Below are 26,456 nucleotides of genomic sequence, written 5' to 3'. Positions count from 1 at the left end.
AAAAAAAAAATGTCATAGATTCTAGTGCTCTAGTGAACCTAGTATTCATAGATGAATTAGTGATCTATTTTAATTTTTCGAAATTAATCGATTGTTAATACATTGGTGAAACCAATTTAAATTTGTATTCCGCTCAGAAAAATAGTTCTTCGTCTTTCAAAGCAATAGGCACTGATTTCCAGCTTTCTTCTCTGGATTTTGATATATAGAATGGGTGAAAAGTCCGAGAACGGCTTGATATCTCATAAACAAAGGTAATTTGACGGTGAGTGTGATTGGGGATCCTACTCATATTAATGATACTACTTTACTATGACTTCAAAAATCTGGTTCGCCATCTTGAATCCACCATTTTCAATGCAACATTTTTTTTTTAATAGGAAGGTGGTTATGCGCTACATGATTTCAATACGGAATTTCAAGACAAAATGAACGACGAAAACCGCGCATCGATATCTCAAACCGTTTCGAAGATATTCACACTATTAATCAATACCACTTATCCATTTCATTAATTTATGATTTGATAGTATTGATTTAATGTGAATACCTTCCAAACAGTTCGAATATCGATGCGCGGTTTTTGTCGTTCATTTTGTCTTGAAATTCCGTTTCGAAATTATGTATTCCATGATCAACTTCCTATTTAAAAAAAAAAAACAAAGTTGAAATCATGTATTGCATAACCAACTTGCTGTTAAAAAAAAGTTGCATTGAAAATGGCGGACCAGATTTTTGAAGTCATAGTTGAATAGTATTTTGAATATTAGTAGGATCCACAATCACACCCTCCTTCAAATAACATTCTTCCATGAGATAATAAGCCGTTCTCATACTTTTTTCATCCCTTTCTGCTTTGAATAGTGTCGATTATGTGAATATCTTCGGAATGGTTTGAGATATCGATATGCAGTTTTCACTATTCATTTTTTCTTGAAATTCCATTTCGAAATTATGTATTGCATGATCACCTTTCTATTTAAAAAAAAAACAAAGTTGCATCCAATATGACGGACCAGATTTTATGACCAGAGTCATAGTAGAGTAGTAGTTTTAATTTTAGTAGGATCCCCAATCATACCCACCATCAAATCACCTTTGTTTATGAGATATTAAGCCGTTCTCGAACTTTTCACCCACCCATAACGTTGAACCTTATGATAAAGCCATGTGTGATGTAATAATAATAATAATAATCGCCTTTATTCATCAAATATACAACAATTCGTTACAAAAAAATGTCTATATAAGTATTACATTACTGGCATTCGCCCCATGGATAAGATCCGTCCGGGGGGAGAGGAGGAAGATAATTTTTCCCCTTCTTTAAGTTGCAAAAAGTTAACAATGCTACATTAATTATATTTAAACGATATGGCAGAGAAGTTTTTTTTATTATTATTATTACTACAAAAGAAGATACGTTTCAAGAAAGCTTTAAAAATTGAACTCCTTGATCAATGAATACCTGTACTGCCAAACAGCTTCACAGTAGCGGCTAACATTTCTCCAGTCACTGCCATTCAGGTTCCTCTTCAGCTCCTCTCTCGACAGCAAGCCTCTCCACAGGTAAGCGCACCGTATGTCGCGTAGTATGGGGCATCTGGCGACGAAATGCATCACATCCTCTTCTTCCTTCCAGTTGCACAGGGAGCACAGCTTCACTGGCTGATTGAACGTGTATCTGTACAACTGGATCAGCTCTGTTCGCGCCTTGAAGAGCCATTTGATTAGTGTTCACTCTTCCTGCTCACTGATGTAACCGGTGCCTTCTAGCTCTAGCTCGCAGTAAAGGGAGGTGCGCTCACTTCTTAGCCGCTTTATCTTGCCGTCCATTATGAATCTCTCCTTCATCCTCGTCAATAAGCTGCTGATAGAGACATTCTGAGAGAGTATTTCCGCGGCATTGATGTCGTGCTGCCTTTCAAGCACATCCCAGTCATTGACAACAAAAGTCCCTATTCGTGTGATCTCCTCCAACAATAATCTGGGATATCTGGCAATGGGTAGTTTCATGCACCTTCTCATGTATTTCACATGCAGTTTAACAGTATACAAGAATAGTGGTAGACATCCAGTTTCCAAGAGTAGGGTAGAGTCTGGTGCCCACACAGGGAGGCTGAATACTTTTTTAATGAAGAGTCGTTGCACCTTTTCCACATCTTCATACATTCTTCCACCCCACACTTGAGCTCCATAACACAGAGTGGACCTAGTTAGCGTATCAAACACATTGCATTTAGCCTTGAATGATAAATTGTTTTGTTACAGCAGCTGATGAAACATGTTCAGGGTGATTTTTGCGGAAGATGATCTTTCTTTGAAGTGACTAGCAAGAGATAGCTTGGATGACAGGTCAATTCCCAGATATTTGTAGTTGTTCACTACCTCAATCACTTCATTATTGTATCTCCACACATCATGTCTTCCTATCCTACCACCTTTTCTGAAAATAATTATGTTTGACTTGGCCAGATTCACCTACAAGTTCCATTTTACACAATATGCTTCAAGGTTTGCTATCATTCTCTTCAGACCTATCCTATCTGGAGCAAGCATCACTATATCGTCAGCATATGCCAGGAGTTTGATACATACATTCTTTATCTTTATTCCTCCATCAAGGCAATCTTCTAAATCATTAATAAACAATGCAAATAGAATCGGGCTCAATAGGCATCCTTGCTTTACACCTGTAGTTGTTTCAAAATCTCTTGATAGTCCCTGACTTCCCCATACTCTAGCAGATGATCCATTATAAAAATCTCTTAGCGCATTCAGCATTTTTGATGACACACCAGTCTCAGAAAGCTTATACAAAAGAGAATGTCTGTCTATTCTATCGAATGCGGATGAGAAATCTACGAAGAATGCATGAACTGTCTGCCCCTTTGTATTTAGTTGGATGTGGACAATGCTCATAATATTGAAAATATTGTCAATTGTTGAATAGGACTTTCTGAAGCCTACTTTCTGAATTCTCGTAGAATCTTATGGTGGTGAATCAATTTTTCCAGCTTATCCAGCATAATCCCCGCATACAGCTTACCTATGGAGTTCACAAATGATATTCCCCTGTAATCAGTAGTTTCGTTCACATTGCCTTTCTTGAATATTGGATAAATGATTGACTGTTTGAAATTTTCGGGCGTATGTGCGGATTCAAAAACTCTGTTGAAGCAATCAGCCAGTTTCTCATGGAAGTTTTGTGGAGCATATTTATAGAACTCATAAGCAATTCTGTCTTCTCCTGGAGCCTTATCATGCTTAACTTTTGCCAAAATTCTCTTCACATCATGTGTCATAATTGGGGCATCAAGAATATCATCCATTATCTTAGGCTCAGCATATGAAATTTTCGCTGCTGCTATCTGAGGATTTAGTAAGTGCTCAAAATGTTGTACCCAGTCTTCCAATGAAATGTTCGTCCCTGCACTGAATTTTCTCCTTTTGAAATATCGAACAAGCCTCCAAAACTGCCCAGACTCTCGAACTGTTCCAAATCTCTCAGTTAAATCGAGCCAAAAGTTCCTCTTCTTATTCAAGCAAAGTTGTTTAAATTCTTTGTTCCTTGCTAATTATCTCTCTCGCACAACCTCTGAATTAGTTCTCCTGTAAGTCTTAAGCAGTCCAAATACTTCTTCTCTTGCCCTTTCACATTCATAATCGAACCATTGTTGTTTTCTGTCTATTTCAATTTGTTGATTGAAGTGAGATGGAGGGGCACATTCATATATCATGTCGATCTTCTACCTTGAATCTTTTATTGCATCAAGCCATTGTTCTCTATTGTTCATTCTTAATTCAAGTGTATTCCGATGTTTGACTTCTCTCTCTGGCCTCAATTGCAGCTTCATTCCTATTGGTATCACACAGCTCTCCTCCTTTTCTGCAGGTGTGCATCTAATTGTGGATACAATTGGAAGATGGTCTGAAAATATTTCCGGGCTAACCACAAAGGACTGGACTGCAGGAAGAGCATTGACCGAGACCGCGCAATAGTCAATCACAGATGAACCTCTCGATACAACATAAGTCAGCTCTCCTTCCTCATCATTCTGCGACCTGTCATTTGAAACAATCAGCCCAAAATCATCAAACATAGACAATAGACGCTTTCCATTTGAATTCAAAACAGAGTCTTTGGAGACTCTTTTGCTGCTTACAGCACTATCAATATTTTCGAATATATCCTCTGGTAGAATTTGTTTGTCACTAATTCTCCCATTGAGGTCACCCATTAGCATAATGTTACACTCAATCAATTCAAACAGCAGGCTTGATACACTTGCAAAATCCTCCATCCACCTGTTGCAATTTATGTAGGCTGGAATAATACACAATTTTTGTGCCTCTATATTAAATTCTATTATATCGTACCCTGTAATTTTGCGGAAACTAGCTGAGTACATACAGTTCCCCTGCTTCTTAATTCTGTATACATAGCCTCCACTTGCTCTACCAAATGCCTCAGTCCTGATTGCAGGAGCCCAAACAAGATCGTGAGTTATCATCTTACATTTAAACTCATAAAACTTCTTCTCATATTGTAAAAACGTTTCATATAGCAAAAATATTTCTTTCTCTCTCAAAAAATTCAAAAATGCTACATTATCAATCTTGTATGCAACTCCAGCTACGTTGTAAGAAGCGACCTCTATATAATCAAAATCTGTTTCCCGTATGATGTCACTCTCTTTATCCTTATTTCCATTCCTATATGCTACTCTCCTTTTATTGTTTGAGTTGCAGACGAAAAAATTTGGCAATGCTTTCTTCAGACGCCCTAGACGTACCAGTAGATGTCGAAGCAGGTGGATTCTGTTTCAGTTGGGAAGTCCTCTTTCTTTTACGAGCCCAGAGAGTGTTGCTTGGTCAGGCTCCTCCAAATATTTATCGACCGTCTCTTCTGTTAAGTCATCTGCAGAGATATATTTCCCATTTATCAGAAGTCCAACTCCCCTTACTTTGACTTCATAGCCGACGGCTCGCAGACGCCTTTGAGTTGAATACATCACCTTCTTCTTTTCCCTCGTCTCCTTATCACAATCCGGAGACACAAAGAGCTCAAGATTTTTCAAATTCGCCCCTTTATTCAGAATATCTTGCCTTTTTATACTTGATACCAAGGACAAAATGATTGGGCGCCTTATACCGGGACCTGTCTTTCCTAGACGTTTAACAAAATCTACCTATATCATTTTCTTTCAGTTCGACCTTCAATACTCTGTTACTTATATCCAGAATTTTCTCCTAGACCTTCTCACGCCTCTCACCCTCTTCCTCCTCCATTCCGTAGAATATGAGATTTTTATCACGACGCATGGGTTCAATAACTCTCCGCTGCTGTTGTATTTCGCGCTTAAGCCGCTCATTTTCTTTGGTCACCTCATCGATTTTCCTATTCTGCTCCTCAAACGTTGATGAAATATTTAGGGCACTAATCTCCTGCCTAACAATCGTGAGTATATTCTCATTGATTTCATTTTTATTTTTTTCCAGCATTGCAATCATACGCTTTTCGTCTAATGCCATTCCGAAATTTGCACAATATAAACCCACCAGAATTCCGTTAGTGACTGAATTTTATTCGTTAATCAATAACTAATGATCGCAATTATAGATTGGGATTTGTTCTGGACTTTATTCGTCAATCAACGCCAATATAGGAAAATACTGTTCAATCGATGACCACAGATCATTTATCAATTTCTTGAAAGACTGCAAGTGAAATCAGTACGAGATCATCCAACAAAGCAACTTATCAAAGCCATATTAGCAGTTCAATACAGAAAATTCAAAACATCCGCCAAGACTTAGTAGGCTACTTTTGAAGTAAGATGACGCTGCAATCGCAGACAGCAGCTCTTGGTTGAAATCAGTCGGTAATTCGGAATTTTAGAGGATGGGTGGGAAATGTAACCACCTCTATCACAAAGATAAGATAGTGTTCAAACGAAATTTATGGCTTCTTCAATCGTTGAGACTAGGCGAAACGTTTGTAACATGAAAATCCAAATATCTCTATCTCTACTTACGGGATCACAAATATATTTCACACAAATGATCAAAGTCACTATTCAAACAGGTATGCAAATTTTCACATCAATCACTGTACAACAAAACACTTAAACAACTTAGAATTTGAGCATCGACGTAAACAACAACTTCAACTGCTTATCAGTCATCCCCACTCTGTGATGTAGTGTTAGGTTATCAAAATATCTTGAGGCCGGTTTCCGAGCTCGTGGTTTAGCTAAAATCTAGACTTCAACCAGCTTTTAACTCTGGAGTCAGAAAATTGGCTTTCCGAGTTGGGCGTTAACGTAGTCGAGGACTTAACTAGACCCTGGAGTTTAGAGATCACATTAAACTCTGGAATTATAATTTTGTTTTCTGAGTAAAGGACTTTTGAGTCCATGACTTGAATTTGATTCTCGTCTCTTTTCGAATCAGAGGTTTATTAAAAATTGTTAAAAACTCAAAACAGCGTGATCTTGAACCCTCGATCAGGGTAGGATTTAAATTGAAGTTCTAGATTTGACTGGGAAAACACTTATCAGTTATTGTTTTGGAGTAGCCTTATAGCTGTCATGGAACACCTCTATTATATCAACTAATTTATCCAAACTCTAAATTTATAGTTTGTAATTTCATTTTTGAATAAAGTTGTATCAGAATTATGTGTAAAAAACAAACTTCATTTATGACTGTCACATAACCTGAATTATACAAGAAAAGAAAACACAAGAATTGCTTTGGAATTATATTACCCAATTTTATTAATCAGTGTCAATTGTGAATTTTAGCATGATTTACATGATAGAAATAATATAATAATACATTACAATTATATGAAAAAAGTACGTTTTTCAACATCTTATATTTTTTAATCCAGGATCACTGACAATGATCAATAATAGCATAAGGTGAAATTAAATTTCATCTATTTATTTTCCAAAAGGATAGCTTCTCTATTCATGTTTCAAAATGATATAAAATAGGAATATCGATACGCTTGTATATTATTATTACAAAATTTTTGTCAAATTTCTCTAACACAGAACCATAACAAAAAGCTGTTGGATTCTTATTCACAAGACTTCATCAGCTGTCTTCCATTGCCAAAATAACAATAAAATATTGTGAATTCCCCTTATGTTCACTGCGTTAAAGTCCTGGACTCGAATAAGTCGAGACTTAAGGTGCCCCAGAGTTTAGAAGATAAACCCCTGTCTCAGAAAATCGACTTAGACCCAAGCGCTTATTTTAGTCCTGAACTCTGTATGTCCAGAACTTATAGATTCCGAAACCGCTCGGAAACCGATCCTTACTACTAATAAATAGGACGGTCTCCGGGCAAAAGGGAATAAGTCAATTTTTTCGTTTTTTTATTGTTCAAACAGGTTAGGTTAGGTTAGGTTAGGTTAGGTTGGGTTGGGTTAGGTTAGGCTAGGTTAGGTTAGGTTAGGTTAGGTTAGGTTAGGTTAGGCTAAACTTTATTGGCTGCTTTATCACTGGGTAAAAGGGAATTAGTCAATACCTCACTCTAAAAGCTGTATTTCCCTTGAGAATATTGTAATAAGTATTTAGTGAATCATTTTGAGTGCGTAAAAGTTGATAAGTTGACATATTACCTTTTGTGCAAACCTGGTTTCGCATTTTAAGGGAGTAAAAGAGAATAACTTCTACTTATCCCCACTGCAACACAGCTCTATTTACTTTTGATATGTATATTAATCTATACTTATAAAACTCTTATCTCTCAGATAAGATAAAATCTTATCTCACTGACTCACTGATCACGATTTCTGGAAAACTACTGGATGGATTGCAACAAAACTTGGAATATAGCTTCCTCATAACTCCTAGGTGCTCACTAAGAAATCTTTTGGCGATATTTCAACTCTAAGGGTGGTTTTTAAGGGTGTAAAGTTCGTCTTCTAGTATATATATTCTTCTTCTCCCAATTTCTTAATTATAATTGAAGTGTCCATATCATATGTTACTATATAACTATAATCTAGAGAGAGTACCTATTCGGAGCAGTTGATAACTGGCGTCCAATTAATAATTGTCAGGTTGTCATTAAGTTGAGATTATTTCATTAGGTTGGCACCAAGTTGAAGAATTTATTAAAATGCATTTATCGAGAACAAATTGATTGGGCACTGCTGCTCCAATCAGAACTATTCCTGGGAGTAAATATATTTTTTATTTTTCATAAAACAAACTTTTATGACTGGAGTTGCTTCAATGAATTGATCCTATTCTATCAAGACTAATATTTTGTTTGTATATCCGACATTGCGAAAACTGCTTAAACAGTTTCGATTAAATTTTTATAATTCAGTATGATAAATGGAGGGTATTTTTGAAACTTCAGAAGTGTCCGTTGTGGAATCTATTTGCAAAGAATGAGGAGATTCGGACAAAATATAACTTGGGCGAAAGAAGGGGTTATTTTTATTAGAACGGCCAAATAGCTGTTGTTGCTTTTCCTAATGTAAAAATATATTCCATAGAAGTAAGGCGCTTTTCCCATGAATCAATTATTCCCAAACATTGATTGTTCTAAAAATATTAGAGAATATGCATAATAGTTCGTTGACTGTCAGTATTCCTCATTAATAGCATCAATGCCCCCCATCAAAACAATGCTGACACATTGATGTGAATCTTACTATAATTTGGTTACTTTAGATCAGATGAAGATAATAATGTTGATGATCGCTACTGTTTCAATTTCAATCATGTTTGACATTTTTGCTTTTGATGCCAGCTGTTATTATTTTGTGAAAAAAGCTCTCATTGAATGTAATCATAATCATTGAAGTCAATTATACCATAGAGAAACAATAGCGTAATGTTAGCCTTATGCTATTGTCTCTCTATAATTATACTAAGAAAGCAATTTCTGTTTGAAAATGTGTGTTTGTGGATATGTATGTATGTCGGATGGATCTCGAAATGGCTCTAACGATTTTCATTGAATCAGGAATATAGTGGGTTTGCGACCAAAAACATTATTTTGGAAGAGGTCTCAACTCTGGGAAAATTTGCTGAAGTGCCTTGAGAGAGGATCATTGCTTCCTCAAGTAGCAGCTGATCGGAAAAAAGTTTCCATAATCTGTTGAAAACGTGAGAGAGTGTGTGCAAAGGGAAAAGATTAAAATAGCTGTAGTTGAGTCAACAAAATTGGCAACCCAATTAACCCTTAAGTACTGGCGCGGTTTTCTGAGACACTACTACTGGCGCGGGGGTCTGGTGGACCCCCATCAAATTTTCTCTCTAATTAATTGAAAAATTTTTTTTCATCAAACTAGGCTGGTTATCTCAATCTCTAGACTGTTTGGAATGGTTTTACCATGAATAAAAAGGATATATACCAGAACTATCAATAATTTTGGTATTTATTCAAAACTGTGTAAAATTTTCAAAAAAATGTAGTGATTTTTGGTAAAAATAAAGAAAAATTAGAAATGACAGAAAAAGTTTATTCAACTAATGATTCTTACTTAGGAACAATGAAACTTACTAAAAAAAATACTATTCCTTGAATTTTGATAGTAGTTTGCTTAATTTTTTCATCTAAAGTCACTAGAATTTCGTCTATGTAGACATAAGCTAATTCTTGGTGCAGATCAAAATACTCATTTATAAACATATAAAATTAATATAACTTATTAGTACCTATATTCTTATATTCGTATATTAGTATATTATAATTTTTATCGCATATTGAACTAAAATAATTGACTCACATATTTTGTTCCTCTCTACATTCTCCTATTGTGACTCATTCTGTGGGTCGATGCACTCCTCACAAACGTTTTTAGAAACTTCTTAACTCTGGCTTCATTCAACTCTTCTAAATTCATTTTTAGAACTTTATAAAGTAATAAAAAATATGAAATAAGTATTACTTCAAATCCCAATGTTAATTAATTGTGAATAAAAAACATAGCAAAAAAGAAACACATTCACTGGCGCGGGGGTCTGGTGACACCCCAGTCACTTTTATCACTCACAAAAACGCAGTGCAATGTTTACAAACAGGCGAAAACTGGTTTAGAGGGTGACTAATGAACCAACTTGAAGGTATTAAGGAGCTGAGCAGTGTAACCAACACAGGCCAGTCACCATCACAAAATTCACCTCACTGGGGGTCTGTGAGCACCCCGCGCCAGTACTTAAGGGTTAAATTAAAACATTACAGTATTCATGGAACATCTGGAAGAAAAGATTCAGAAAGTGACCGGATTATAGCAAAAGAAATTTAAAATCGATCTCTCCAAACATATGGTAGTTGAATGTAATGTTTATTGTGAGGTGATAGAAATGGGACTGATTTCTTCAGCTTCTGTTGTATTGGTTCCTCTGTCGCTCTATGTTTGAATGCAGCCATGGCCTTGAGAGAGCCAGTTGCACTGTCTGTTAATTCATTATCCGGACTAAATATCACGAGAACTAATGATTGAAGCCTCCTATTTTAAAAAAACCCTGCTCTGATTAATTCTCATGAAAATCAATCCCGATTGAAATTGAACAGGCTTTTGTGCCACTGGGCCTGATATTTTCATGTTTCAATAGAAGCTAAAATTAAATAATAAAAAAAAAACATAATATTCCATCAGCTGCTCCTATTTCCTTTCATGATGTCATTACATGACACAAGACAAACCTATTGATATTGTGATAGATCACAATACTAAAGTTGTCAATCCTATTATATTAAGAGAGCAATATCTGTATATGGTTATATGGTTATGTATGTCCAACGGATCTCGAAAACAGCTCTAACGATTTTCACGAAATTTGGAACATAGTAGGTTTATGATATAAAAAATCGATTGCAGTAGGTCTCATCCCTGGGAAACTCGCTTTAAAAGGATAATAATTATTCATTCTTGGAAAAACAGATGATAATATCATTGTCTGTCGATAACAAAAGATGTGAGTGCCTGTGTAGGAGAGAGATAGAATTATGTCCAGTTGTTGAATCTAGAAATTTTAATCGACTTGATCAGAATAATCTGATTTGTTGACATAACATGGTATATCATCCTAAATTAGAGTATATCATAATTTTTAAAGTTAATCATTATTTTATAGTTTCAAGTGATTAGTGAGTGTTTTTTGTTATTCAATTTGGTCTGTAAACAATCTAAATCAGAAATTTTCTGTTCTCAAATGTTTGGATTAAAATTGGATCTGAATTCAAGTGTATGGAATATAAATTACTTTTTGGACTATTTATAGTGTATAAATCAAAATTCTGGGGAGAAACAGTTTTGGGTTGTGCCTGTTAGTACTTCCCCAATCATTTTAAATAATTGTATTCTGTTTATCAATAAATAAACAAGCGAAGCTTGGTGCCCCTATATTTTAGATAGAAATTAAATTGAGTCATATGTTAGTTTACATCCAAATTTTCATACCTAAGCTTTTGTTTTCAAGCTAAAATCAAAGAAAGAAATCATATTATGGAAGTCAATAATCAAAGTGATTGAATAAACTCTATTCAGATTTTTGCAAATTCATCCCACTTTTATTTTTATGATAGTGAAGTTTAGGACATGAGGGATCAGCTACAATAAATGTTATACTAACTATTATGAATAGACTCTTTTGTATTAATGAACTTCCATGGAATAAAGAATCAGTGGATTGGCTGCTTTCTCTTGCAGAAATCGTCTACAACGCACTGTTAACGATATATAGACATTTTGCGGTAATTTTAAATGCAGTTGAAAACTTTGTAATAATTTTGGCAGAGTTCAATTTTCTCGAAACAATGTATTTTTGATGACTGTTTCGTGTGTAGAAGTGAATTTCCAGCACTTTATATGTCTCTTGCAAAAATCATGTACAACGCACCGTTAACAATATATAGACATTTTGTGGTAATTTTAAATGCAGTTAAAAACTTCGTAATAATTTTGGCAGATTTTCAATTTTCTTGAAACAATGTATTTTTGATGACTGATTCAGGTGTAAAAGTGAATTTCCAGCACTTTTCGTTTCCTGCAAAAACTGTCTACAACGCACCATTAACGATATATATAGACATTTTGCAGTAATTTTAAATGCAGTTAAAAACTTTGTAATTATTTTGGCAGATTTTCAATTTTCTCGAAACAATGTATTTTTGATGAGTGTTTCGGGTGTAGAAGTAAATTTCCAGTACATTTTGTCCTCTGCAAAAATCCTGTCAGATGTGCCATTAACGTGCTACTGACGTTTAAATTTAAAAAAAAAATTATTTAATCATGAGAAATTCTGAAAAAATCATGAACGTTTCTGTCCATATTGTCAATCTTATCCTAGAATTTCAAATGAGTCTATTCAAAATTGGAAAAGTTATACCACTTTTTCAAATTATATCACAGTTTATGGGGAAAATCATGCAGTATCTGAACTATACACACTTGATCTTTTAATGATTCCAATTTAAATGATAACTACTTCTATTATTTATTGATTCCAACATTATTTCAGTGTCAAGCACAAATGTCCCCACGTAAAATTCATTAACCTGCAACTGAAATATCAAATTTTTCAGTAAGATTGTCAATATCATTAATTTTGAAATTCCCACCATCCATAGGCCTACTATGGTATCGAATTGAAATATCAATTTATTAATACTATGAGATGAACGTATCAAAGTTTTAACAATCGATATATAAAACAAACAAATTCCAACTTTTTTCTGGGGCAAACTGGTTTTATTGCATTCAACAATGTAGAAATTAGGACGGTATTCCACTTTTACTTATTCAAAATATGTAATTTGAATAATGCATTCCCAAACAAGTTTGAAAATATATAATTATAAATAATCAAATATCGATGATATATCGATATTTTCATAGTAGGTTTATCGATAGTGGGTTTATTGATCATGGGAAGGCGGTTGTTGGTCAATGCGGGAATGGCTTCCGCAATGGATGGCAATGCAACATTTGGTTTGTAACGGTTTTTTGGTGTTTCGGATTTTTGTGAAAGATCCAGTTTAAGGTAAGTCAAGCGATTTTGTTTCTATTGATGTACTGTATAATGGAAGAATACATTTATTATAGTCTTAGATGCTTAGACTATATTTATTTAAATGATAAACTTATTCAAAGCCTAGGCACATAACCTCAAAGCCTCATAACATAGCCTAAATGAATTATTTATGGCATAATTAATAATAATAAAAGTAAGCCTCTTAAATTTATCAGTGCTGGAAATGAACATTTATTATTTTAGGCAGACATATTCCAGGGGTATGCTAGCACATATAAATTGAAATGTGTAACAAAAATGTCTAACTTTGTTGTAGTTCAGTCACTGAATCATTTTATATATTTGAAAAAAACACTCACTTTTCTTGGAATATTGAGGAATGCATTTTACTCCTGAGGAGCAAAATATCAGCCTGATGAAGCTCCTCCTCAAAAGTGAAATGCATTCTTCAATACACCAAGTAAAGTAAGTGTTTTTTCAATTATTATAAGTAACACAGTGTCTGAACTACAACGAAGTTATTGTATAGAATATAGTGTTTCGTCATGGATAGCAACATCAATTTCAAAAAATATCTTTTTAGCCTAAATAATTCATGTCACCACATAGGTAGGCTACTAGCCTAATCTACACTCATCTTAATATAATGAACTTAATAGCAATATATGACTGTGGATAGATAGATTAGATGACTAATGGCTAGATAAATGTTAATGGAATAGTGAGCATTATTATAAGGTATCTTTATTTTATACTTCGAATAATATTGAATAGTTAATTTGAATTGGAGTAGCCTAGTAGATATCATTTAATTGCCTTCTATAAGAATTTATTCAGTTGTTTGCTGGTGCAGCAGGTTTTATTTAGACTTTTTCAACAAGCAAGTGATTCATTTATTTATATTAATAGCTATATTTCTTATTCCAATTTAGAAAAACTACAGTTGTAGTCCTCTCATTTTAGCAATATATATTTTATATAATAAGAGAGAGTGAGACTGTGTGTTTGCCACATGTGTGTTTTTTCAATTCTCCAGTCAAGAAATATTGTTTGAAATATGTTTAATTATGAGTGAACTTTTGTTCCATTTCTGAAAGGAGCTGTGGTGATAAAATTTTCCAACACAAAAGAAAAAGACATGGAAGCAGTAATAAAAGACTGGCTGAAATCTTCAAAAATTCGGTTTACCAGCAAAGAGAAATGTAAGTAAGTTTCAATTTTGATTATTTTAAAACTGAATATAAAGTCAAACAATTTTTTTCCATGGGTGATGCCCACATGAGCTCTAGGCTTGTGCTAATCATTAATAGTTAGTAATTATACAGATGAGTCATATGTATGGGAACCTTTCAATAAATCAGAGACTGTTGTAGATATAATACTGTAACTTTCAGGATATGTTACTGGTCAAATACTCTAACTTTTGACATACAACTGAATTTCAACCTCTTAATAAGGGGTTGACTAGGTTCAGAATGTATAATATGGTGACTTAAGATTCGTAACTCGAATATTTTAAATGTAAACGCCCATTGTGTGGTACATTATTTCAAAGGGCTTTTCAAAACAAGAAAGATAACATCAATTAAAATGTACTACGAAACTTGAATCCAAAACGGTGGCTGATTGAAGTTACAGTTTGTAAAGAAATGGGTTGTAATTTGAATATTTTAAATGTAAACACCCATTGTGTGATACATCATTATAAAGGCCTTTTCAAAACTAGAAAGATGACATCAATAAAAATCTTCTATGATACTTTTATCCAAAATGGCAGCTGATTGAATTTCATCAATTGGTTTGGCCAGAGAATTCGAACTGTAGCGCCAAAATGCCAGACTGGTTCTGTGAATAGCAGGCTTGTGTTTGCGAATGCACAAACCGTCCTGCTTGCTTGGCATTCTGGATGTTTTTTGTGAGTCGTCCTAGTTCAGTCGTTCTTGTCTTGTCAGCCCGTTGTCTTGTGCAAGACCGAATTTGTATTTTTGTCATGTAATTTCGATCGGAAATTTCTTGTAAATAATTGTTTGAGTGTAGTGTGTGTGAATTATGAGTATAACAGCGTAAATAGTGTTAAATTGAATTAATTTGACGCGGATTTGAATTTATAAAGAATCCAGTTTGAGCTTTGTTCAAAACACAGTATATGACCTGCAAGTGGAACACAGAATCAACACGAAAATAGAGCCTGGAAGCGAAAACCTGTCTTTTTCCTAGATTTCATCCCACCCTGAATCTGACCAAAACACCTAATAAAGGCTTAAAAGGGCAAGTAGTCAAGCTTGGATTAAATCTGGTGAGTTTTTGCTCTTTTTTATTGTTCATTAATGCAGAGTTTAACTGTACAAATAACCTGGCTCAAATTGAAGATTAAATTTTGCCCCTTGTTTGTATTTGATTATTTGAATAGTAAATTACAGTCCTCTGGTAGTTCTAGCCTGAGCTTTGTTCAGAACATTTCTGGTTCACCGAACCGTGATGAATTTAAATTTGTAATTTATTGATTAATTCACACACATTGGATTTGAGCAGTTTCGTATTTGTCCAATGTTGGCATGTTGAGAATGGTCTGATCTATGCTCAACTTGAGTTTGTTGTAGCCTTGTTCTAGAGCAAGGTTTCTTGTCAATTTGTATTTGTCTGAAATTAAATTTATTTCAGTTAAAATTGTAATTTTCCTGAAACTAGGCTCATTGTGCTCTTTTTCGGGAATTTGTTTGTTTGTTGGATTTTGTATTGTCCATTTTGTTATACATGTTAGTGAAGGTTAATCACCAGCATGAATTTGTTTGTTCAATTCAACAAGTTATCGTTTGTTTGTGAGTTGTTGGAAGAACATTATCTAATCATATAGTTTTGTCTTCAGCAGTAACTTATCTTGTGAATTGATAATCAAAGTTTAACTTTGATAACTTACTAGTCGTGATTCTGCCTTCCATTTAGTTTTGAACTCATTCTTGTTTTATTGTCTGTTGTTTGTATTGTCGGGGCTGAATTGTTTTGTGTATGAGTTCAAGATGGAGAAAAAATTACAGAAACAAATCAGGGTTCATCGCGCTAAGCTGGAACAATTGTATGCCAGATTGCAAAGAATTTATGAACTGTCTAAAAATGTCTCTGATCCAAAGGTTGCTTAGCAATTTTTAATCTTGAATCCTCGGGTGTCTTAGACCATTTTGGATTATGAAAAGACAGAATAAGTGGTTAATGAGTTGGAACTTGAGTTGAATAAAGATCATGTTGTAGCATTCAACGACTCACATCTAGATCTGTTTCAGTATATTGAAGTAGCAGCTAGTGCACAGCCGGTCGTGTCCGAGTCGGTACTGCCTAAAATCGACCCTCCGAAATTTGATGGGAACCAGACTCAATGGTCGGTGTTTTATGAACTATTTAAGGCATTGGTACATGACAACAAGAGTTTGAACGATCAGCAGAAGGTCCAATATCTTGTCAGTAGACTTACTGGACAAGCAGCAAATATTTGTCGTCATTTGCCACCATTGGCTAATAATTATCAAATAATTCGGCAGGCATTATTGACCCGCTATAACGATCCATGGGCGCGCGTCGATGCCTATTTAAAACAAATTTTTGAATTTCGTCCAATAAAATCAGAATCAAAGGCAGGTTGTATTGCTATTTTGGATGGGTTTTGCAGTTCAATCAATGCAGTGAAGAGATTGCGACTCACTGATTTGTCAGACTCGATATTCCTCTATCATGGCTTGAGATTGCTGGATCCAAGTTCTCGTAGAAATTTTGAATCGGCAGTCCGTGACAAGGCTATGCCAACTTATACCGATTATGTCAAATTCATTGAAAAGCAAAATAAGACTCTTCCTTCTGATGAGAAACAGACTGAATCGTTCAATATGAGGCACAAAAAGGATAATAAATCAAAGGTGTTTGTGGTTCAATCCAATGATTCATCTAAGGATGCATCTAGTGAAAGTCCCAATTGTCTGAAGTGCTCAAAACCGGGTCATCGGTTAGTAGATTGTGCAAGTTTCTTGAAAATGACTCCTTGGGATCGTTATTGTTTGATTAAAGGAAAGTTTTGTTGTTTTCGTTGTCTTGATGTGGATCATTTGAGTAGAGATTGTCGTAGTAAAACTCAGTGTGCTCAATGTCGAGAATCTCATCATTCGTTATTGCACTTTTCCAGATCAAGTTCCAATGAAGGTGTTGCGTTCTCGTCGAACTCCAAGGCAGGTGGCACATCACCTATTAGTTGTTGTTCTACATCCAACGATGTAGAAAATTCGACCGTTGTGTTGTCGACCGTCACTGCACATATTCGAGATTGTAATGATCAGCTTTGTGATGTTCGTTTCTTGGTTGACACCGGGAGTCAGTGTCATTTTGTTACAGCCAAATTGTGTCGGCGTTTGAGACTACCATTCCAGCCCATGAAAACCGTTGTTCGTGGATTCGGTGGTGGTACTAGTGAAGTTTGAAGTCGTACTTGTGTGTCGATTCAGTCGAAGTTGGATCCTACCATCAAGTTTTCAATGGATGCCACAGTGGTAGATAAAATCATCAACAAGTTGCCTTCTTGTGAAATCGAGAGATCCAAACTTCATCATCTTGAAAATCTCACACTGGCTGACTACAAATTCTACCTTCCTAGTAGAATAGATGGCATCATTGGTGCGGAGTTAGTTCCTCACTTGCTGCGTGGGAGTCCTAGTATAGGTGAATCGCAATTGATGACTGTTAATAGTGTCTTTGGTCACATTCTGATGGGGAGAGCACCGATTCTCACTTCAACAAAGAATGTGTCGAATTGATTTACAGCCATCTGTAGTCCATTCGTTAGTAGTCCATCGTTGGATAGTTTTGTGGAACGTTTTTGGGAGTTGGAATCGTGCCCTACACCAAGCTGTCAACTGAAACCGGAAGAGTTGGAGTGTGAGGTAAATTTTCGGAAGTCTGTACATCGTTTGAATTCTGGTCGTTTTGTTGTTGCCTTGTCATTTGCGGAGCCGCCCAGCAGCTTGGGAGATTCGTATGCTGTTGCCGAACGCAGACTGCTGACTTTGGAGAGACGACTAGAGCTTGACAGCAATACTCGTATTTCATATCATGAAATATTGATCGAATACCTACGTCAGGGTCACATGTCGTTTGTAGCAGATCAGACAGACCGAGGTGGTTACTACATACTGCATCACGCCATCGTGAAAGCAAGCAGCACTACCACACCCATCCGAATTGTATTTGATGCTGGTTCCAGAACATCATCAGGTTTGTCATTGAACCAGGTTCTTCATGCTGGTCCCAAATTGCAGACTGACATTTTTGTTTTGTTAGTTAATTTTCGTTTGTTCCCAATCCCACTAACTGCCGACATTAAACAAATGTATCGACAGATATTAGTGGAGGATTCCTGCCGTCGTTATCAGCGTGTATTGTGGAGATTTTTGCCGGAGGATCCGATCGAAATTTATCAGCTCAATTGTGTTGTTTTTGGTATTTCAAGCTCTCCATATTTGGCGCTTCGCACCGTCCACCAGCTTGTAGAGGAGGATGGAAATCGTTTTCCAGCAGCCAAGGCGAGAATACCAAGAGACATGTTCATGGACGACTTAGTCACATCTGTCGCCACAGAGTCAGAGGCCGCGGAGCTGTATCGTCAGTCCAAGCAGCTGTTTGAGGGAGGAGGTTTCTCGCTCACAAAGTGGACTTCAAATTCACCATCAATGTTGGAGAAATTCTCGGAGGAAGAGAAATCGTTTTCGTACAAGGATTTCGAAGCAGACAACTCCTTGGCTATCTTGGGATTGAATTGGCAACCTAGTACTGATCTGTTTCAGTTTTCAGTCAAGAGTGGTGAGGTCGTCACTACTAAGCGTTCTATTCTGTCAGTGATGGCTCGTATCTATGATCCACTTGGTCTCTTGTCACCGTTTACATTATTTCTAAAATGTCTTGTCCAGAAACTGTGGAAATTAGGAGTGGATTGGGACGAGAAGCCGCCTGAGTCTATCTGCACTCTTTGGGAGAATTGTCAAAAAGAGTTGCCTCTATTGTTGAAATTTGCTGTTCCACGTCACGTTGGTTTGTTTCAGGATCCTCACATCAGTTTGATTGGTTTTTGTGACGCATCATTGTCTGGTTATGGTGCAGTTATCTATGTGAAGTCGCAGAAGGAGAGCGAGGAGCCAAGAGTTGTATTATTGTGTTCAAAGTCCAAGGTAGCACCATCTAAAGTTGTTTCAATACCTCGTTTGGAGTTGTGTGCGGCACTCTTGTTGGCAGAACTCATGGATTCAGTAGTCACTATTATTAGTGAACGTTGTCATGTGTCTCGTATTGTCGCACTCTCTGATTCTACAGTCACCTTGTGTTGGATTAATGCTCCATCCGCGAAATGGCAAACTTTTGTTGGTAATCGTGTCGCAAAAATACAGGATTCTTGTATACAGGAGTGGATGCATGTTGCCGGAATTGAAAATCCTGCTGATTGTTTGTCTAGAGGTTTATCACCAGTTGAGCTTGTGAACTTTCCGTTGTGGCTCTCAGGTCCATCATGGATAGCAGAGGACGAATGCGATTGGCCCGTCTGAACTCAAATGGAAGAGATCGTGAATCCACCGGAGGCGAAAAAACCGTCAGTGTTGACAGTCACAAAATCTCCTGATTGTAACGGCAATGCAGTATATTCATTGATTGGTCGTTGTTCGGATTATGGTCGTCTTTTGAGAATTGTAATTCTTGTTCTCAAATTCTTACGAATCTTACCCCAATCAGAAGAATCTGATTTCGATGTTGCTGAGAGGTATCTATGTAAAGTGGTACAGAAGATACATTTTTCACCTGAATTTGTGCAATTGGAGAAGGGAGAAGATTGTTCTATGCGCCTACGTCGCCTGTCTCCATTCATTGATAAAGGTGTGATTCGCATCGGCGGTCGTTTGTCTCATGCTGGACTGGAATTTGAGACTTGTCATCAGATGATCTTACCAAAATCCGACGCTTTCGTATCGATGTTGATTGATTATCATCACAAGAAGAACTGTCATGCTGGACCTTCGTTATTGTTGTCCTTGATCAGACAGAAATTCTGGATACTGTCTGCTCGCTCTATTATTCGTATTTGTGTATTTAAGTGTAATCGTTGTTTCCGTGTTCGACCTAGTAATAATGCAATTATATCCACTCCCAACTCAATAGTTGTTGTGCTTGTTGCATTTTTTCTTTGTGTTGTTTTTTGGTGTTGGTGTTTTGTTCTTTTTGGCATGTCTGGATTTTTTTCCTTTCTGTGGTTTTTTCAGTTTTTGTAACTTGGCTGGAAAATAGTTTTTCAGAGGCGGGGGTATGGTTTGGCCAGAGAATTCGAACTGTAGTGCCAAAATGCCAGACTGGTTCTGCGAATAGCAGGCTTGTGTTTGCACACGCGCAAACCGTCCTGCTTGCTTGGCATTCTGGATGTTTTTTGTGAGTCGTCCTAGTTCAGTCGTTCTTGTCTTGTCAGCCCGTTGTCTTGTGCAAGACCGAATTTGTATTTTTGTCATGTAATTTCGATCGGAAATTTCTTGTAAATAATTGTTTGAGTGTAGTGTGTGTGAATTATGAGTATAACAGCATAAATAGTGTTAAATTGAATTAATTTGAATCAGATTTGAATTTATAAAGAATCCAGTTTGAGCTTTGTTTAAAACACAGTATATGACCTGCAAGTGGAACACAGAATCAACACGAAAATAGAGCCCGGAAGTGAAAACCTGTCTTTTTCCTAGATTTCATCCCACCCTGAATCTGACCAAAACACCTAATAAAGGCTTAAAAGGGCAAGTAGTCAAGCTTGGATTAAATCTGGTGAGTTTTTGCTCTTTTTTATTGTTCATTAATGCAGAGTTTAACTGTACAAATAACCTGGCTCAAATTGAAGATTAAATTTTGCCCCTTGTTTGTATCTGATTATTTGAATAGTAAATTACAGTCCTCTGGTAGCTCTAGCCTGAGCTTTGTTCAGAACATCAATTATTTCTTTAAAAACTAAAACTTTAATCAGCCGCCATTTTGGATAAAAGTATCATAGACGATTCTTATTGATGTCATCTTTCTCGTTTTGAGAAGGCTTTCAAGATGATGTATCACACAATGGGTATTTACATTCAAAATCTTCGAGTTACAACCCCCAAGTCACCAGAGGTTGAAATTCAGTTGTATGTCAAAAGGTGGAGTATTCGACCAATAACTCATCCTGAAAGTTACAGTATTATATCTACAACAGTCTCCAACTTATTGAAGGGTTGAAGACTGTGATGTTTTGAAAATAAATTCAATTTTAATATAAATTAGTGTTGTTTCTTCATTTTATTAAAGCAAAGATCTCCCTATTGGCCATCCAGACATTTATGGTTTTTCCCAATGGGTGATGCAAAGCTATAGTGACATAGTGAGGTCCACTATATAATGGCATGTAGGAAGATGGGAAAAAAGGGTTGCCAGATCTCAGCCTTGCCACCCAAATAGCTGATACTGGTATATCTGATGAATTTAACTGTTCATTATTGTTGAAAATAGTTAATCATATTATATTTGTCAAGAAAATATATTTTTTAAAGATGTGATGAGAAATTTTCATGATTGAGATTAAATATTTTGTCAATTAGTTGAATTTCTACATTGTTGATGAACGATGTGGCATCGCAATGCATGAAAGAGATAGCGCCATCTGCATTGTTGAACGATTGACAAGGATAGCAACACCATTGCAAATCACACACTGCCATTAAAACGTGGACCCCACTATAATACAAGCAAATGGCTGATACAAAGTCCAACAGCTGAAAAAAGAAGCTTACATGAAAAATATTTGAAATTTGTCAGTTGTTGAATGATTACAAATCAAAATGAGCTTTCTTTTTGTAATTATAGTGTCCAGCTGTTAGATTGCATATATCACCTACTAGGAAAAATCCATTTGTCTGAATAGGACTTGATGGTTCAATTTAATTTTTATTCAGTTTTGTGTAAAATTATTGTAAAGTTAGGGTAGAGAATTTACTTCACATTATATTGTGGTTATTCAATAGTTTTATAAGATTTATAGTTTTTCAATGTAAAAAAAATAAAGAATTGAAAAGGTTATTTATTTAGAATTATAAAGGTAATCCTTCTCTCTTCCCACAATAGAATATTGTAAAAATGTATTTTAAAAAACGTTATGTTCATGTGAATTTTTGGAAATTTTCATGCGAAAGAAATGACCAAAAGTGGGACAAGAAATTCAGAAAAAAACGTTTTATTCATGTTCTTTTCTGAGAGTTTTCACATGTTCGGTATAACGTGAAAATGTTAAAACAAAAAAAAAACGTTATTTTCAAGTTTCAGTTTCACGTACTTTTTACGTGAAAAGTTGGAACATTTGCACCTTTTTTTCACGTGAAAATATGGTGTTTTCTCGACTTTTCCACCAGAATATGACGTAATGTAAAACTGTGAGGACATATTTTTCCCGTGAAAAAAAACGCTCTTGTGTTATCTTGGACTTTCCTTTCACAAGAGGGAGAGTCATGCATATTTGAATACATTTTTAGGTTATTGAATAAACTTGCTAGCAGATTAATTCAGGAAATAAAATCCTTATTTTCTAATTTTTCAAGATTTTATACTTTGAACTGTTATTTGTTCTAGAAATGTTCAAACACCGGATCCTGGAGGAAAATCTGAATGCTTCAAAAATTGAGATTGAATTGAGGTGCAGTAACATAAACCGGTATGTAGCTCGAAAAATTGCTACTTCAAACAGGAAGAGAATAAAGTAATCTGGAGCACCACAATAAGGACCTTTCTTCATAGATAAATGACATGCATATGATTTATTTTAATAAACAACTTTTCACATTATTTATGTCTTAACTATTCACATTTCTTAATTTTTCATCAATATGTCAATAGACATCTATTCACTGAATCCAATTTGCTTATATTGATTATAGGTAATTGAACAGGTACACTCCCTTGTCTGATGCTAGTCGCAGCTGGTTCAGAATATTATAATCCTGGCAAATGTTATCTTCATCCTAAGCTGCTCTCCTAGATTTAAAAGAGGATTTTTTCTATAAAGGGGACAGGCTGTTTATAGATGGCTATTGATCTGTATTGATATCAATACAGCTGGTTATGTATTGATATCCATGGCTACCTATTGATGTGTATGTTGATATCATTAGGTATTTGGGCCAATACACTTCAATATATATCCATGGAAATGTATTGATGTGCATCGATATCAATACAGCTGGTTTTGTATTGATATCCATGGATATGTATTGATTTGTATTGATATCAATAGGTATTTGGGCCAATACACATCAATACATATCCATGGATACCTATTGATGTGTATTAGCCCAAATACCTATTGATATCAATACATTTTTTTTATTGATCTCTATTGATCACTTCCACTAGGGAACTCTATGTTTCATTGAAGAACTTTGCAGCTGGTAGATCTAGCTAAAGAAGAATACTCAGGTAATTATAACTTTAACTTCTAATTATGTAGATTTCAATTACCATATCCATAATTACTATGGTGTAATGTGTTGTTATTATTATAATAAATTTTCAACTGAGCCAAGAGAGGCTTCTGTTTCTAGTTGATGGTTTTTCATTTGTTTGTGTTGCATTTATTGCCAAACAGATTACCGTATATATGATGTAATATATAGAACAACACCAAATCGCTATGTTTTGAGCATCAAAAGCTAATTTCACACCGACTTCTGTCTAGCCTATTGATGTGACATCTCTATATGACAATTCAGAATGTGTCATACTGTATACGTTGAGGCTATCAAGCTAGAGTAGAGGTTCAGATTCGATCTTCAAAAGATGGTCGCATAAACACTACCACTATTTTAAAGCTCTGAAAATTCTCAACATCTGCTATGGTGAGGTCCACGTTATAATGGCAGTGGATAAAGATAGAAGAATAGCGATGCCGATTCTCTGCATTAAATTATTTTATTTCCACACTGTCATTAATAATAATTGGCATCGTTGTAGACCTAGAAAAGGATAGTAGCACCGGTTTTGTCAAATGATAGACAAGGATAGCAAAACCAAAGTTGATCAAATACTGTCATTATAACATGGACCTCACTATAGTTGAAAACTTCCAAGCTGTTGATCAAACCAAATTGTTTAATTTTGAAAAGTTTTTGATTCCTTTCAATAAATAGTCAAATCAGATAGAAATTATGGATTTATTATTTGAGAAGCTTTCATAATCTGCTTCATTTTTCAGATCCACCCTGCAAGCAGAGAGCTCTTGATGGAAGCAAAGGATTGGATGCTGTAAGAATACTAAACTTTGCCGATGACCCACGTCAATCAAAAGCTGGTCCAAGTGATGGAATTACTTTCAAAAATGCTAAAGGAGACCATACTACAAGGAATGATTCAATTCAACCAATTGAACAATCCGATTCTTATACTTCAAATGAACAGTGCTCTAATGGATTCAATAGTGATGCTGACAACAGTGATAACAATCCACTTACACCAAAAGCTGGCCCAAGTGGTGAAATGACTGAAATGAGTGGAGAATGCAGAAGAAGACCATACTACAAGGAATGATTCAATTCAACCAACTGAAGAACCCAATCTTTGTACTTCAAATGAACAGTGCTGTAGTGAATTCAATAGTGATGCTGACGACAGTGATAATGATCACTGTCTTGTGATAATGATCACTGTCTGAGTCTTGTGCAATCAAAATACCTGCATTGAGTGTAATAGTTGTTTCCATTTATAGACCGAGCAGCGCTTTGTCAAGTAACTTCTCCGAATTTCTGGACATATTGCATGAAATATTAAATTACCTATGTACTTTCAACTGTCATATAATTTTGGGCGCAGATTTCAATGTTGATTTTAACGTAGCAAACAAGTACAGAGATGATCTTTTAAATTTATTGGCCAGTTTTAACTTAAGAATCACAACCATGAGACGACACGACCAAACTTACATACAGGTGGTTCATGTATAGATAACATTGTCACTGATATTCATCACACTAGGTGGGAAAGTAAAATTGTTTATACTGCTCTCTCCGATCACTTGGCTCTAACCCTTAAAGTGAGAATTAATAATAAATCCGGTGCCAAAAAGAAACAGGGAATACACCTATCAAGAATGGTTGGCGATTATGGAACGTGCATATTTGTAGCATCAATTCGACGTATAAATTGGATAGCCGTTTATGAATTGGTAGACATTGAAAAGAAAGTTGACAAGTTCTACAGTCTTTTCTTGAGGGCTGTGGACACAGCGTATCCATTGCTACAGAAGAGGACAGGTTCAAGGGCAGCCAAAAATAAATGGTGCACACCTGAATTAAGAAATTTGAAATATAAATCTGAGCAGCTATTTCATAAATTTAGGACACTTAGAACCGATAATATCAAGGTAGAATACAACAGACTTAGAAGACAATACAGATCAGAAATGAAGCTAGCTAAACTCAATTACAATAGTAAATGTATACAAGAAAGTAAAAATAAAATTAAAGCTGCATGGGAAGTAGTTAATAGGCATCTTGGTAGGAATAGTTCTTCATTAAATAGTTCCTGTAAGTTGTCCGGTGATGAAATAAACAGATTCTTCTTAGATAGAATAGAAGCCCAGAACAAAAACATTCCTAAGAGTACTTTCGACTCCAATTACTACTTATCAGAAGTGCCAAAGCCAGAATCAAAGTTCATCTTTGAGCATTTCACCGTGGAAGAAGTTTTTGACACAATTCACAGAATGAATAACAGCAACTGTCTGGATGTGAATGGCCTTAACTCTTCAATACTGAAAACGGCTGCTTCCGAGATCTCAGAAGTTCTAGCCCACATTTTCAACCAGTGTCTGGACATGGGGATTTTCTCTGACAAACTGAAAAGGGTGAAGATGATCCCTGTATTCAAGAAGGGTGATAAGTCTGACATAGAGAATTACCGACCTATTTGTATAATAGAAATAATTTCTAAATTATTTGAGATGCTGCTCCACAAACAATTATTAGGTTATTTCGAAAAAAACAGTATACTGACAGAAAGCCAATATGGTTTTCGTAAGAACCTGAGTACTTGTGACACTGTTTTGAAGCTTGTTCAGGATGCTATTGAAAAGTTGGAGCAAAATAGACGTGTCAACCTTAGAGCCTATGATCAATCCAAAGCATTTGAGTCAGTAGAATATGGTATCTTAGCGAACAAACTCTCATACTATGGCCTTGAAAACGCGGCAGTAAACCTCATTCATTCATACCTAACCAATAGACTGCAGTTTGTTTGTAGAGATGGTAAATTTTCAAGTGGTAAAGTCGTTAAGTTTGGTGTGCCACAAGGATCCATACTTGGGCCACTTTTATTTATCATCTACATAAATGACTTACCAAGTTTGATGAGCAATTGTCACATTGACAACCAAC

The 26,456-nt window shown here is 35.5% G+C and overlaps 1 protein-coding gene across 3 annotated transcripts in view; it reads left to right on the top strand.

Moving 5' to 3' along the window:
- LOC120354897 (protein DVR-1) overlaps positions 1–26,456 on the top strand; it is a 217,292-nt gene that overhangs the window by 28,170 nt on the left and 162,666 nt on the right. The window contains exon 1 of one of the 3 annotated variants that reach the window (XM_039442972.1): positions 5,841–6,088. The exons of the other annotated variants lie outside the window; for them this stretch is intronic. The gene's annotated coding sequence lies outside the window, so the exon portion shown is untranslated. Of the gene's footprint in view, positions 1–5,840; positions 6,089–26,456 lie in introns of those variants that run through there. 3 annotated transcript variants of the gene reach the window in all.

This window comes from Nilaparvata lugens, chromosome X (genome assembly GCF_014356525.2).
Source record: "Nilaparvata lugens isolate BPH chromosome X, ASM1435652v1, whole genome shotgun sequence".
Classification (NCBI taxonomy): domain Eukaryota; kingdom Metazoa; phylum Arthropoda; class Insecta; order Hemiptera; family Delphacidae; genus Nilaparvata; species Nilaparvata lugens.
The sequence above is the reverse complement of the archived record's forward strand: the minus strand, read 5'-3'. Positions and strand labels throughout refer to the sequence as shown.